We start from the raw sequence: 16394 nt of genomic DNA on the forward strand, positions 1-16394 counted from the left end.
TGTGTGTGTGTACTTGTGTGTTATCTCTTTTTTTCTCAGTGGCGGGGACTGAACCTAGGGCTTCACGCCCACTAGGCAAGTGCTCTACCCCGAGGTACATCCGTGTGTGTGTGTGTGTGTGTGTGTGTGTGTGTGTGTATGTACACTCACACCCACACATGTGATCCTATAAACACACATATCTGCCACTGCAGGTATGTCCTTCAATGTAATGTCAAACCTAAGGAGGCTTGACCTACCCACTTACACTCATTTCAGTCCTTATATACTCCATATAAGTCTTCCCCTAAAGAGGTGTGAAAGCGAATTCTAACCCCCTGCCCTGGTAACAGTACCCATGAATGCCACAGATGTGTCCCAGCGCCATCTAGTGGTGAATTCCGCTTTCTACCCCGTAGTGTATCATGCAAGCTCCAGCCATCACTCCAACTCACCATTTGGGGGACTGCCTCCGTCACCCCAAAGAATGCCCATACTGAATGAGCTTCTCTGTATTTCTGTTTAGAATTTTTCCAGTTTTCCTCCGGGGGGTTCCTGACAGTGAGTACCTCTCATTGAGATCTCCCCACCTCTATCTGAAGATAAGGAACAGCCTTGGAGCACCTCCATCCCTTGCACCGCCAGGACCTGAATGACTGTGAGTATCCGATGTCTCCAAATCCATGTCTAGATAGAAACTCTACGTCCTGCAATGTGGCTTCCCAAACTAATGAAATTTATGTATTTTTTTCCTGGAAAAAATATTTCTTTCAGTGAGAAAGATGCCATAGGACAACTGTTTCCAAGAGTTGAGATGACATTGGTCTTCCTATGGCTATGGAGGAAACCAAATCAGTTATAGAAATTATTACTGCTATCTTCTAATTAACCCGTGTAATACAATCTTCATTCCCTTCAAGTGGTGGATTTTATACACCTAAAGGATTAATACTAGTGGAGTAAAACAAGGCCATTAGAATTGTGTCTAGATAGCTTATTGTAAAAATTCACTATTCCATTCAAAATTTTGAAGGTGACTGAGAAACATGGATATCGATGAGGTGAGGAATAAAACTAGTTTATATCTTGTTGACTGGTTAATTAGACCAAAGAGCTAATAAATGCTGTTGAAAATCAGTCAAATCATTATGCAATGAAGTGACCATTTAAATCAATTATCCTACTTGGGCTGCTCATTTAACAACAGGGCTTATAAAGTTGGAGAGAAAATAGCCTGTGGTCCTCAGGCTGCAGCTCACTACCCCAGATCTCTTCCAGGGCCCAGGACAGTTGAATTGGTCTGATTGACTACTTCACTCTTCACTTTGTTCATCCCAGTACTAGTGCTATGTATGTTTCCTACACTTTCAATAAAAATGGTAGAGCGAGCTTTCTACCTTAGAATTCCCAACCTTCCAGGATAAAAGACAGGGTGTAAGTAGAGAAAGGGAAAATGAGGGTTAGAAAAAGTCAAGATGAGGTTCATGGCAGGAATAGATTGGCCCAAACTCTCTGCTAGTAAGTGAAGCCAAACATTGTAGAAGAAGACAGAAATTTGGACCAGAAACAGTATTCTACCTTTGTTTGTGCACATCAATGGGAATTGTATGAATTTACTCAACCTGGCTCATAGTGTGAGAACTTAACCCACTTGAAAGGGCTGTGTTTGCTTTAGCAGAGTTTGAATGCCCAAGTTTGCCTTCCTGGTCCTTTGTGTGAGGGGCAGTGCTGCGCATCCCATGTATCAGAAAGATCAGAATCTCCATCTCCATGTTGGAGACATAGAGAAGGAGGAAATGAAAGTACTATGCTTACTTTCACTATATTTGAAGTTACTTATTCTCGGAGGATCTTCATCAAATGAATGCTTCTGTTTCCCTAACCCTAGCTACTTCATTCTGCCGTCTTTGTTATAATGTTACATTCTGTAGCTAGTATTTCTTGCTACTGCTCAGAAATCATTGTGACTACATTGGTCTTTATCGATAATTTTATGTAGCATAATCCATCACCATGTTGGATGGTGGGCAGGGAGGAGGGTATTACTTTGTCTTTCACCTGGTGCTCAGACAGCTCTTCTATTGATTTCTTGGCTTGCACGTTCATTAGATGATGATTTGCACTTTTCCTGTATTGTGTTTGTCCAAATTATGTTTCATGTGCGTCTACAACGCATCATTGTTAGCAGCAAACATTTATTGAATGTTTATGGGCTGTGGATCAGTCTCCGGGCTAGGTACAGGGGATAATAAGAAGAATTTAATGTGATCCCTACCCTGGAGGGTTTTATTATCTATTGGACCATGTTTGTTGAATTAAAAAAAAAAAAAAGATACCTAATATCTTATGTCCAGTGCATTTGTTGCACTACAAGCAACAAATGCTGTTGGAGTCCAAAGAAGGGAGACATTGGTATGACTCAATGGTCAGTATTTAGAGATGAAATTTCAATCACGTCCTTAGGGATGCAAAGGCTCTTTTTATGGGATGCTGAATATAATGTGATTCTGAATACTGTGGTGCCAGAACAAGAAGCAATGCTTGTATCTTTAAACTACAATTGCCTTATTAATCATTTATGAGCTTAAGACTAAGAATCAATAGTCACCTGCTTTCCACTGTGCTTCTTGTAGAGTTATATTGTTAATGGTCAAGTACACCTTGTCTTGTGCATAAAGGAAAAGCCAGGCAGTCTGACGAATTTGTCATGAAGACTTCCCTGGCTTTGTTGTCAAATTTTAAGATTATCTTCTGGGCTGGGGAGATAGCTCAGCTGGTGAAGTGCTTGCCTCGCAAGCACAAGGCCCTGAGTTCGATCCCCAGTACCAAAAAAAAAAAAGATTGTCTTTTGCTTTGTCTAAAATTTACTCTGTTTCCCCTTTTAAAAACCCTAATCAGAAAACAGTCAATGACTTCTTAAAGCAAAGTGAATTGGAAAGTAAAAGAATAGGAAAGAAAAAAAAAAGAGCAACTTTCCTGTGAATTTGCCTCATGGACTAGTAAGGAGAACTCCAAGTTTGACCTGGGAGAGGATATTTAATGCCCCAAGGGAAATATCCATTTATGAGAAGTTCCAGCCTTTTCCTCTGCAAGAGAGATGTTCAAACATTTTTGAAAATTGAAAACTTCGCTTATTACTTTTGTGGGACTTCACTGGTCCAGACAGATATTTGCCTCAGCTTATTGATGGAAAGCTTCACAGAATGACCATCTGTGACCAGGATTATTAATATTCTAAGGGCTAAGCCCTGTGTCTTTCCTAATACTAGTTCTTTTTCCATGGCTGCCTTTGTGATTTCTCCTGTGATATTCTTCTTAAACTATCTCTGTTTTACAATATATTTTGGCTTTGGGTGGAATGAGAAGCAAGAAAGAATTGAAATCCACATTTTTCCCCTTTTTATTTCATCATATAACATATATTTCAGGGTGCCTGTTTCAAACAGCATAAAACATATTACCAATCTCCAGGAAATTCCAGCTTACTTCTCAAATGTGTAAAAAAGGGTATCCTCGGTTAATGGGTCAAAAATAAAAGAATAAGTTTTTTTTTAATTGCTCTCTGAATTCCTATGAATAGTATAAATTCAAATTATCCAGTTAAAAGCAACTGAGTCTTTTTAATTTTCAAGTAGCCTTGGAGTGCGATTTGTTCTAATTTGGGCAAATATCTAATGAATTTGAAGTATAGGTGTTCAATCAAGAATACTTCCCCTTTCAGAAAAAGCATTTCTCTGTCCCATCGCAAGACGCCTGGATATGTGAAGGGAACGTTGACTGTTGGCCACCAGAGTGAGGTTGGTTTGTTCCACTCCTGCCCACTGCAGCAAATTTCACCTGGTGGGTTTTTATTGTGTTGCTATTGCTTGTGATTGTAAGCTGGTGCCCACAGCAGAAGCCCATGGTCATTAAAATAAGTGCATGTTAGAGAGGTTCGTGCATTTTTTTATCCCTCTCATTTCATGCAGTGTTGCAGGTCTCAGCATCCCTGTTGTTCCTCACCCCCCCAAGCCACAGTCAGTGGGAAATCAATGGCCCGGTCTGGAACGTACAGATCACACACAGTCAGCTCTCTCCCAGACCTATCTATTGAAGACGTCGCCTAGGCATTTTAGACCTAGGGAGACAGAGCAGCTGGGGTGTTCTAAAAGATCTCCTTCTGTCTACTCAGGTGTTTCAGTCAATTTATTTCCCACCTTGGGTTCAAGACCCAGGAAAGTTGGGGTCTTTGGTTCTCCAAAGGAGAGTCTCACCCTGGAACAGCCACACAAAATGTGTCCTCTTCCTCCTTCTCTAGAATTACTTTCTCTTCTTCTGATCTGGCAGGAACATCCCTTCTTGTTTCTAATCTCTGTACTATGTGGTAGGGTGAAATGCTCTCCCTGAGTTTGATTTGCCTCTCCTGACAAATCCCACTGGCTTTCCAAACCTTTTTTGTCTCTGTGGCCGCAAAACCCAATTTTTCCTCCTTTTCCTATTTTTTTAAATTCATTTTTATCGTAAACAAATGGGATACATCTTGCTTCTCTGTTTGTTCATGAAGTAGAGGCTTACCATTTGTGTAATCATACATTTACCTAGGGGAATAGTTTTTGATTCATTCTGTTATTTTTTCTCCCCCCCCCCACTTATCCCTCTATAGAGTTCCTCCTTCTTCCATTCTTGCCCCCTTCCCACCCCCTATATGTGTCATCATCTGCTTATCAGTGAGATCATTTGTCCTTTGGTTTTTTGAGATTGGCTTATCTCACTTAGCATGATATTCTCCAACTGCATCCATTGCCTGTAAATGCCATAATTTTATTATTCTTTATGGCTGAGTAATATTCCTTTTCCTGGTTTTAAACAATCCTAATCATTCCCAATGCAATGGATGCCTTTACACACAAATGCACACACACACATACACACACATTCCATCTACCTAAAACCATTGAGTAAAAAGGGCAAAACCAAATGGTTACGAGTGGGTGATTATAATAAGAGTTCAGAAGTTAGACCACAGTGAGCTGGAGCAATGATGCATGGCTTCTGTAGGCAGAGGACCTTTCTCTGGGCCTTAGCGACAGAAGAGTTAGGGCAGTTGTGAAGAAGAGGGAATGCATCCTCACTCAGTCTTAATATCTATTCCCCAGACCTGGAGGTTCTGTATGGAACACATTTCTCTGCGGTCCCCAAGCTACCCATGGATTTGTCTTTTCTACTATTATAAATTACCTGAGGACAAAGAAAACACATTTTGCATTTGTGTCTGTAGTATTACTAGCCTCGTCTCCTCTCCTGTATTTGAAATTGAACATGTTAAAATCTTGGGGTTTAAAAATTATTTCCCCCTTTACTGTTTGCTCCAAAGCTTTAGTGATGCTTTACCTCCTTTATGACAGAATATTCTGGAAACAGACTCCTGAGTAGAAATTGCCTTAAAAAAATTCTTTAAATGACAGCCAGTCATTCTCCTTTTTCCTCTTGATGTCTTTTCCTTCTGACCTAGGGATGCTAGTCTACCTCAAGTTCTTCTTTATTGTGGTTAAACATGCATAATTTAAAATTTACCATTTTAACCATTTTTAAGTGTGCAGTTCAGTGGCATTAGGTACCTTCACCATGCTGTGCTGCCACTGTCACTGTCCACCCCTGAAACATGTCTCTCTGCATTTATTAGACAATAATTCCTCTTCCCTGCTTCCCGCAGGGCCTGGAAACCCCCATTGAGCTTCCTGTCTTTAAGCAGATAGGCTGCTCTTGGTACCTTGTAAAGGTGGGATTGTACAGAATTTTTGCTGTCTGTCCTGTGTCTGGTTTCATTCACTTACCAGAATGTCCTCAAGTTTCACCCCTGTAGCATCAAGTGTCCGAATTTTTAAAGACTGACTAATATTCAAGGTAGGGGCATACCACCTTTTGTCTATCCTGTGAGGGTTTAGGGAAGATAAAATTCTCCTCCTCTGGGCATCTGCATACATCTCTGGGTGTGTTTTTTTGTTTGTTTGTTGTTTTTTTGACATGATCCTTTTTATATTATAAAATATATGCCTGGTTGACTTAAGTAAAGACTTGAATATGACCTTTTCTAAAAATGGTATCAACTGGAAATAGTATTTGTCCTAAGGCAGTTATTAATCCTAAAGGGAAGTAAAGTACTATCATAGGTTTTACAAAGAAAGACAAAACTTTTTAAAAGCTCTTTAAACTTTCACTCTTGAATAAGTCTTTAAAGTGATCATAGAGATTAAACTGAGGTTCCCCAGACTTCTAACCCTAAAGATGCTCTTCACATCAGGGCGTAGAAGGTCAAAGACACTTAGAAGCCAGTGGCTTCCTTCACAGTCCCTTGGAACTCTTGTTGCTTATTTCAAAAATGCTTATTTTCCTTGGCATTTCCCAAGCACATCTGAACTGGGAATCAATCTCTCTCTCTCTCTCTCTCTCTCTCTCTCTCTCTCTCTCTCTCTCTCTCTCTCTCTCTCTCTATCTCTCTCTCCCCTTGCCCTGGTGTATGTGGGAATTCTCTGACATATTCTAAATTAAAACAAGTTTAAATGTTCAGATGATCATAAAAGTAAGAATATCTAAGAAAGTGAAAAAATGGGTTCGTTCTCTGGGGAGTCTTGATCTGAGCAGATCATGATCTACAGATAAATAAATCTGCTCTAATGTTCCCATCATTAGGACAAAGGCACTTATGTTCACACTCACAAGATTCATTTGCTATTTGCTTTAGAATCCTTTAGCTCAGCAAAAGAGTTTATCTTGTGTCTACATAAAGAACGCTGAGAAATTGATGTAGTAAACATTTTAATATTTTTTGTCTGCATTTTTGTGGAAGACATAGCGATGCTATTTAAATGAATTTACTTTAATAAAATGCTGTTTAAATAAACTGTTCCTTGTAATCTTTTGCTCTGTGAAGCAGGAAATACGTGAAGACTGTTGCGTCCTTTGTTAGAAGTGTGCTTGCTCCCAGGGAGCGTTGCTTCTTCACCGTGAGTTCCCAAGCAGGAGAACCTGGTGAAGACAATGTGGAAGTGGAAAAGTGGGAGGAGGTTATGAAAGGCAACCGTCAAATATTTAGAGGCCTAGATGGGACTCAAGGGGAAAGATGCATTTGTAAAAGAGCCAAGAGCAATTAAAATAAACAAATGTTCTCCCATTTCAATGGTTCTGAGGACCTAAAATACCAGTTACTGAAGACCTTTCATAACTTAAGTTTTTCATTGTTTTTAACCTCTTTTCCACTTTTCAGAGTAAAAAAACCTTTAGTTTGCTTTTATTTATTTATTTTTTATTTGTTTTAATTAGTTATACATGACAGTAGAATGCACTTGGATACATTATGTATAATGGAGTATAATTTCTCATTCTTCTGGTTATACGTGATGTAGAACCCACTGGTCATAACTATGTGTGTACATGGGGTAATAATGTCTGATTCACTCTACTATATTTCCTACCCCCATACACCCTCCCCTTCCTTGTATATATAAAGATCTCAAAAAATGTAACATCAGAAAACCAATAACCCAATCAATAAGTGGGCTAAGGAACTGAAGAGACACTTCACAGAAGAAGAAATACAATTGATCAACAAATATGTGAAAAAACGTTCAACATCTTTAGCAATTACAGAAATGCAAATCAAAACTACTCTAAGATTTCGTCTCACCCCAATTAGAATGGCAATTATCAATAATACAAACAACAATAAATGTTGGCGAGGATGTGGAGAAAAGGTACACTCAAACATTGGTGGTGGAAATGCAAATTGGTGCAATCACTATGGAAAGTGGTATGGAGATTCCTCAGAAAACTTAGAATGGAACAACCATGTGACTCATCTATCCCACTCCTCGATTTATACTCAAAGGACTTAAAATCGGCATATTACAGTGATGCAGTCACATCAATGTTTACAGAAGCTCAATTCACAATAGCTAAACTGTGGAACCAGATGAATGGATTTTAAAAATGTGATCCATACATGCATACACAATGGAATATTAGTCAGCCTTAAAGAAGAATGAAGTTATGGCATTTGTAGGAAAATGGATGGAGTTGGAGAATATCATGCTAAATGAAATAAGCCAATCCCCAAAAAACCAAAAGCCAAATATTTTCTCTGATATGTGGATGCTAATTTAGTTTGCTTTTAAATAGGCAGTGGGGTTACTGAGGGATTGAAGGCAGGAGAATGCATTCAAGAACTCTATTTTAGGAAGCCAAGTATCCCTGCAATGGTCTGGAGTGAGTAGGCACTAACAGTATCCCCCAACAAAATCAAATGTGATAGATCATGAAGCTATTCCAGGTTTAAGAAGCAGTCCCCCAGGTTGGCACTTGTGGAAAGTGCAAACACTTTGAATCTCATTTCAATGGCAGATGTTTTCTGTAGGAAGCTAAGTAAATGTAGTCAGGCTACTTTATTTTCGGCTGGCTAGGAAGCATGTAATTGCTATTTGCTGAATGGATGGGGGTCTAACTTATTGCTCAGATGACATTACTATATGAAAAAATGAATGATGTTGATCTTCACCAGGCAAAGTCATTCATAACAGAGCTAGGAAGAGTCTATTCTGGTAGTTAGCAAGTAGCTGATTTGGAAGTTGAAAAAATACCCCAGGAAGAAAGTGTCATTCAGTCCTTTTTAAAAGTAAGTCACCTGGGCAAGTGATCACCTGCACTGGGTTTGTCTTGCAGGAGATCCTATCTGGGGCAAATGTCAACTAGAAAGGAATGCCATGTCTTTTTTTGAAGTCAGAATTATCCAGAACATTATTACTCACAGACTAAGAATTGGTTTTGTCATTACTCAGTCCTAGATTTCTGGATTATGTTAAGGCGAAAAGTTGTTTAGCAAACAAAATATTTCCGGCAGTTCCTAATTCATGAAACTGAGGCAACATTTTAAACTTATCTGATTTAGGCTTGACCTGGGCCCATAAACGTAGCCATCGGTGAACCTGTTTATCTTCCTATTGTCATAGGCCTTGGACCTCAGGATGGTTTGTGAAACTATATGAAGTACAGTCACCATTACATCTGAAGATATTTGATATCCTACCCTTGTGCCCTTTGATTGCAATACTTAGAGACTGATCTTGAACTAATTTGAACAAAAAAAAGGGGGGAATATAGAGATCTGTTGATTTTCTAGGAGTGCCCTCAAAGTCTCACAGATCAGGCTACTTAAGCAATAGAAATTTATGTCCTTATAATTATAGAGACTAGAAATTCAAGATCAGGGGTTGGCATTTTTTTTTTTTTTTTCTGAGTCTCCTCTCCTTGGCTTGCAAATGGTCATCTTTTGTCTTGTGTTCAGATGACCTTTTCCCTATGTGTGTGCATCATTGGTATCTCTTTTAAACAAAAAGGATATGGGTATGTCCAACTTCCTCTTCTTATAGAGATACCAGGCATATTATTTTATGGCCTAGCCTAATGACCTTATTTTAACTTAAGCATTTCTTAAAGTCCTATTTCCAACTACAGTCAATTCTGAGGTACTGGGTATTGAGGTTTCTATGTGAAATTTGGAGTACAATTCAGTTTATAACAGGAACAACTGATCAAATCATTTAACTGACAGGGATGAAACTAGACTGGGAAATCAAAAAGTCAACGATGGTCAAGAGTCTCTTCCTCCAAACATTGTCTTTGTTCTTTTCTCTCAGTCTGCCTCGTGATTCCAGAAGAGCTGCTCAGATGAGAGGGAACCACATCTTTCTAGAACCTCTGGCTATATATCCTTAAGTGCATTGTTAAAAAGGAAAAGGAGTGATCTCCTCCCAGCTTGAGTTTGAAGATTCCAGAGGAAAGTCTCTGATTGGCCTATCTTGCATCAGGTGCTCTTCCTTGGACCAATTAGTGTGTTGCAGGAAGAGAGGCACTTTGATTGGTCTAAATTCAACCAGTGTTCCCTACCAGATCAGTTACTGCTTGGAGGAAGGCAAGAAATTACCAAGATGGTAGCCCTCCCCTGGAATGTATTTCAAAAATAAGTGAAATGGGAACAGGAGGGGTTGTCCCAAAGAAGAGAACTCCAGGGGAAAAGTGACCCAAACAAATATTTAGTGTGTCATTGGGAATGGAAGACAGTCAAGCAAGCAGAAAAGTTCCAAAGCAATGTAATACTAATGATCTAAATAGCGATCTAATCTGGCTCGTTGCAGGAAAATGCAGGGTCCTCAAGTAGCACTTGTTGGGAAAACTCAACAGACTTGGGAGAGAGTTCAGCAAAAGCTTCACATAGTTGATGACCCTGAAGATAAAGCAAAGTCCAGCCAAATTAAGTGAGGCATGGGAAAGATGTGCAGAGGCTTACATGGAGGTTGTAGGGAGGCTGTAAGAATTTTAGCACAGTGGAGTAGAATGTAATACTTGAGGTTGAAGAGTGTACATCCTCAAAATATACAAAGTTTGGAACAGTGGATCAAAAGTGAGCACACATTTTTGGCTGTTTTCCCCATTAAACAACAAAACTCAGAATTCCTATTAAGATAAAGTTATGAAGGGGAAAATGGATGGAAAGGATGGAAAGAGTGATTTGATTTGGGTTCTCTTAGAAAGCTTATTTCCCATAGCCTGAATAGAGTAACACTAGCCTGATCACTAACATTAACCATGACTCTGGGCTAGAAATACCCCCACACTGCTTCTCAGTTTACTCATTTATTTGCCATGAAAGGATTTGGACTACATGAACTTTTTGGATGCCGGCAGATCAGTTGGTTGCTGCTTATCTTTCTGTCCAATAGGTATGTAGCTTAACAACTGGTTATCAGTTCCATCTGGCCTCAGCACTGACCTGCTTTTGGAATGCAAAAATCCTTATTTGGCACAGGTCTTGTTCGTGAAGAACTGAAAACTAATCATCAAGGCTTAAATGTGAACAATGGAATATCAGTGCAAGTTCACCATTCTGAGACTAACCTGTGAGAGGCATGGGCAGTTCTGAGGTGAGGGCTCAGAGGGAGAAGAGGAGCCTTTGAGAAATGGGGAGGAAAATTTCTCAGAGTGAGTAGGTTTCAACTGAGTTTTAAGGAGGGTTGTGATTCCTATAGATAAAGATGTGAAGGAGGTCATAGAGCAGGGGGGCTGGGTGCCAGCTAGATGAAAGTGAGTGAGAAAGTAAAGGTGGGAAATGGTAAAACTTGGTGGTACTCAGATCTGCAAAGTCACCAACTGCCCTTCTGATATCAATGCACTTTCTCTTTTAAAAATCACTGGACATCTTAATCCCTTGGTTGACACTTCTTGTGCTATCTGCTGAGGACCAACCTTCCCAATAATTGGCCCCACACAGAAGGTCTCCCCCTCTTTTAGCCTCAGCATTTTCCAGTGACCCTCGGCTAGGATCCCAGTCAAGTGAGGCTCAGCCAATCCATCAAGACTAACACTGCTTGAGGAGTATCTGAGAGCAGCCATCTCCATCGCCACACTCATTATCATCGACCAGCATGACCAGCTTGACCATGAACCAGGCTTCTCCACTATGAGGTGGAGTCTGTATTACTATCTCTGCTTCTCTAAATAAGAAAAATATTGCCTAGGGGGCTGCAGTGACCTCCCCAGGGTGCCAGAGGTGATAACTGATAGACCTGGGGCTCTGCAGGGAGCTCAAGTTTGCTGTGTGTGATGTCATAATGAAGGCTCAAGAAAAAAAAATAAAAAATCAAAAACCCAGCCCACCCATGTGTTCTGGAAGTCACTTGCCATATATAGACTCTCCAAGTCTTTGTTAATGTGACTTTCTTGATAAAATGCTTTTGTGGTGGCTGTACTTGGGCATTAGTCTAGAAATTAGGTGACTTTAGAGGAGGGTTGGGCTCTAAAGAAAATGGAAACACTTTTGCTGAATGAGAGAGGAAGAAGGTATTTCAAATATGGAATTTCCATGAACCAAGTATGATTGTGAACTTGATGGTATAAAGATGAGGTTAGACTGGATGGAGAGGTGCATAAGGCCCTAAAGAGAGGTGGGGATTTGGAGCCAGAAAGAACTGGGTTCTAACCTTGACCTTGCCAAATCTATGGACAAGTCACAACTTCCCTGAATCGTTCTATCTGCAAAGTATGTTATTGGATGGTTATATATTTTTAAAATATATAAAATTCTTAGCACAGTGTCAGGCCCTACTATTAATATTTAATTACCTTTGAGTGTGAGAATTGAAATCCTGGTCAGCTCCGCAGGCAGGATTACTGATTACTCCTACCTGGGCACTTTACACTAACACACACTTATTGTATCCACCTGATCCTTCATTAACTTTTGCTGGCATTTCATTGAGGAACGCTTATGTTATCCCTGCCATCTATCAAGTACCTTGGAGACAAAGACAAAACAGGATACTCTGATAGATGATTTAGTATCTCTTTTCTTCCACCAAGAATAAAAAGAAAGCAAAAGTTCTTTATTATCGTTCTGCATGTTGCAAACACTCAGGGAAAACCACAGTCAGAAATCCTGGTTTCTGCTAATGGATAGTTAGGGAGGAAATTCAACCCACACAGGCTCTTCTTTCCAGCATTTGGTTTTCATGGCGCATGCGTGTGTGCGAATTGGTGGGAGGCGGGCATCCCTAGCTCCCATGGTTGGGCTTCCTTGGCCGGTCTCCCTTTACATGGAAGTCAGCTACTCTCAATGACCAGTGGGGACACAGCTTCCTTGAAGGATCTGAGACTCTGCCAGCCCTGAGGGCCAGAAACAGAGGTCAGCCACCTTGGACAGAGCCCTGAGGCTCAGACCCCAAGGCTCTAGGCTCTTCTAGTTCAAGTTGAACTCTGTGGGGCAAGTCTGGGGAAACAGGGCCTTTGTGAGATGCCCCTTTGATGAGAAGCATAATATAAATACAAATTGCTATTCTGTCAGCTTCTGAGGAGCCACTTCAATCCTTTTGGGCACCTTTGATTTTGCTCTCTCTAATTCTGTTCCTCCTTTAAAAAATTTAATAAGAGCCTGTTTTCATCTGGCCCCAAGGGAGTAATTTATTTATTGAAAGTAATAATAAAGTTTCAGCATAATCCCTCATTCCCAAGGGGTAAAGAGACTCTTTGAACAATTTATTTTTCCCATCCTTGAAGTGTGAGGGCGACCAAGAGGCTGCAGTGTGGGGTCTTGGAGCCCATTGCCATGGCAACGGCCACAGCCTCAGGGCTGCCCAGCCACCGGCCACTGGGAAGCAGGAGTCAGAAGACAGACTCACGACTCGTCTTTCTCTCTCTCTCGCTCGGCTGCAAGTTCCCTGTTTAAGAAACTGATGAATTAGTAATAGCAACTATGAAAGCCCCTCATGGCCAAATCAACTGGGGCTCTAGGGTGGAGGCCCACAAGAGGAGGTCAGGGCAGATAGGGGTGGGGTGGCTGAATTTCCTCTTCAGGCTTCAGAGTTCGAGCACAGGACTCAGAGCTGCATGAGTGGGTTCAACTCTGGAAAACAAAGAGTTCAGAAAACTTGGTCTTCAGAGTGTGCTGGGTTCTATTATCCTAGAACTGCCTGCCTCCACTAGGAAAACTTCTATATGCCAGCCAGTTTTTTAAATATTTTATGTGAAGCACATACCAGTATTAGTTCCATATTTTGGATAAGTAAAATGAGATTTATATAAATTGCATAACTAGTCCAAGATTATATAGCTAGCAAGGGATAGACCTGCCTTCAAAACTAAAATCGGTTCTGGAACCTGTGTGAATCTACTATACGTGTTTTTTCTCAAGGTGGATTGGTTAGAGGAGAATGATGAAAGTAATTATAGTTTCAACTATAAGTAATAAAAACAACTAAGCTGCTGCAACTAAAGCCACAGGGAGTTTGACTTTTCTCCTGGTAAGAGTCTTAAGGTAGCACACTGTGGGCACACACTTGAGAACTTGGGAAGGCAGTGTAGTCTTCCTGCCCTTTATCTCATGCTCCTCTCCTCCTTGGCACAAGAGGGCTGCCCACCTTCAGACATCACAGTTCTCTGTAGGCAAGACTTGAAAGACACAGTAAGTTTGGTGCCAGCACTATCACCTTGCAAGAGAGGAAATGGTTTTCAAAACTACCATCTCTACAACAAAAGCAGACTCCACTCCTGTGTCTCATGGGTGAGAAAGGAGTCACCTGACTTCCACTAGCTGGAAGACAGGCTAAGGAAAGCAAGAATGTCTTTCCATGCTCTGCATGGAAGTACTGCATAGTTCATTTCAACCATGAGGCAAGCATTGGGGATCAGGGAGAAGAGGAAGACACTGGAGAGGAAAGGTACAAATATAAGTAAGGGTGGGGTCTCCATCACCTTGTGCTGCTATAACATCATACCACTGACTAGGTAATTTATGAAGACAGAGGGTTATCTCTTGCAACTCTGGAGGCTGCTAAGTCTAACATTGAGTCATTGGCATCTGCTCTAGTGACAACCTTCTTGCTGTGTCCTTATGTAGAGCAAATGAAAGGTCAAACTAGACAACAGAAGACTTTATTATAAGGGCTTGAGTCACATTAATGAGCAGGAACCCTCCTAATCACCTCTTCAAGCCCCCCACCTCTCTCACCCTCTTGTTAGCAACGGTAGGATTTTGGAGGGTGTTTTAGTCAGCTTTTCTGTTGCTGTGACTCAATGACCCAACAAGAACAATGGTAGAGGAGGAAAAGTTTCTTGGAGGGACACATGGTTTCAGAGGTCTCAGTCCACAGATAGCCAGTTCCATTCCTCAGGGCTCCAGGAGAGGCAGAATATCATCGCAGGAGAATATGGTGCAAAGGAGCAGCTCACATGATCAGGAAGCATGTGATCCAGACAGATAGGATCTGGAGAGACTCCACTCACCAGATATGAAACATCTACCACCTCCTCCAGCCACACCTTACCCGTCCTCAGTTACCACTCAGTTAATCCCATCAGGGGATGAATTCACTGATTTGGTTAAGGCTCTCATAACCCCATCATTTAATCTCTAAACCTTCTTGCATTGTCTTACATATGAGCTTTTGGGGGTTATCTCACACCAAACTATGGGGACACATTCAAACCACAGCAGGTGGTGAAACTTGGCTAGGTGTGGATCAGAGGTTTGCAAGGCTACTTGGTGGGAGAACCCTGGGCTTGGGTTACAGTAGAGCAAGCACAGGGGTCTGGAAAGCTGAGCTCATGTGCACAAGCTCGCCCTCCATTTCCATTCTCCTGTCAGTCACGTTCCGGCTCCTGGCTTTAAGGAAGTGCACATGTTAGTGACTTTAATTTGCTAAATTTCAAAGAACTTGTCCCTCACCTTGAGGCTGGATTCCTTTGCAGGAAAGAAAGTTCTAGGTTCATATACAAAGAGATCCTTTATGCTCCATTTAAATCAGATTGTGTTGCTTTAAGTAGATAATGGAAGAATTCTTCCTTTTCCATTTCATTTTCCCATTGACAATGTCTTTTCTATATGACAAGAGAGAATCTGTCATCGATTAAAGGGATTAAGACTAAGAACAATGACAATGGGGGTTGTGCTAGTGACAGGATATGGCGTGATTTATTACTGTTATTGCAACATTTTCTTTAAAGTTGAATTGTATTTTAGTTAAAAAGAAAAAAAAATACTTAAGGTTATTGGAGAAGGATATATGGTCAAGATACAATGACAGTGGTGAATTTGAACAAATGTAATTGTCAGAAGTTTCCAAAGTGGAAGCTTATTGGGGAACCTTCCAGGAACCCTCTCTTGGCTGTACCTCAGGGTGAAACTCCTCTGTCACCAGATGATTCCTGGTGGACCCTTGGAGTTTTCCAGGCTCTGGAGGGGAATTCTGTTCTCTTGATGATGTGTATGTCATGCCCAGATCACTGCCACCAAGTCAGGATGCAGTTCTTCAGTATCCCTTTTGGGGGAGATCTTTTCCATGGGGTCTCTGGGCTTTCCCTCAGCTGAGGGATGGAGGAAAGACCCTTTTCAATCTGCAGAGGAACCAAATCTCACCAGGCCTTCTCCTTCAGACTGCCTTTTATGGCCATCAGACTCTGATGCTAAGTCTCACTCTTCTTTGCTCCGAGCCTGTTACGCTCTAGGTTCAGGAATTTGACTTCTGCCCTGTGAGGGTGCAGGTAGACATCCTGTGCACGTGTTCTGGACTCCACATGTCTTCCCTGGATGTCACATTTCTTGGTCTCCATCTTTTTCATAGTCAGCATTCCTATCACGTGACTCTCTATGGTCACACAGCCCCTGAGCACTTGGCCTTGTCCACCTCTCCAGTGGTCTCCAGGGCCTTCCCCAGCACAGCTCTCCCAGGGAAGAAATCACAGAAGCAGCTCAGATGTGGCATTCAAGGACCCTCCTCTGACTGTTAGAAGACTCTGGCTGGGCAGATACACATTTCCTTACTTTTGTGCTCTGCATTACTGGCCTGTAATCTTTTCATAAAGCAAACAAAACACAAAACTTCGATGAGAAAACT

The 16394-nt window shown here is 41.1% G+C and overlaps 1 protein-coding gene across 1 annotated transcript in view; it reads left to right on the forward strand.

Moving 5' to 3' along the window:
- The window catches only part of SLC14A2 (solute carrier family 14 member 2), a 435461-nt gene that overhangs the window by 9300 nt on the left and 409767 nt on the right, over nucleotides 1-16394 (forward strand). The window contains exon 2 of the mRNA XM_079109084.1: nucleotides 506-637. The gene's annotated coding sequence lies outside the window, so the exon portion shown is untranslated. The remainder of the gene's footprint in view (nucleotides 1-505; nucleotides 638-16394) is intronic.

This window comes from Sciurus vulgaris, assembly GCF_902686455.1.
Source record: "Sciurus vulgaris genome assembly, chromosome: 13".
Classification (NCBI taxonomy): Eukaryota; Metazoa; Chordata; class Mammalia; order Rodentia; family Sciuridae; genus Sciurus; species Sciurus vulgaris.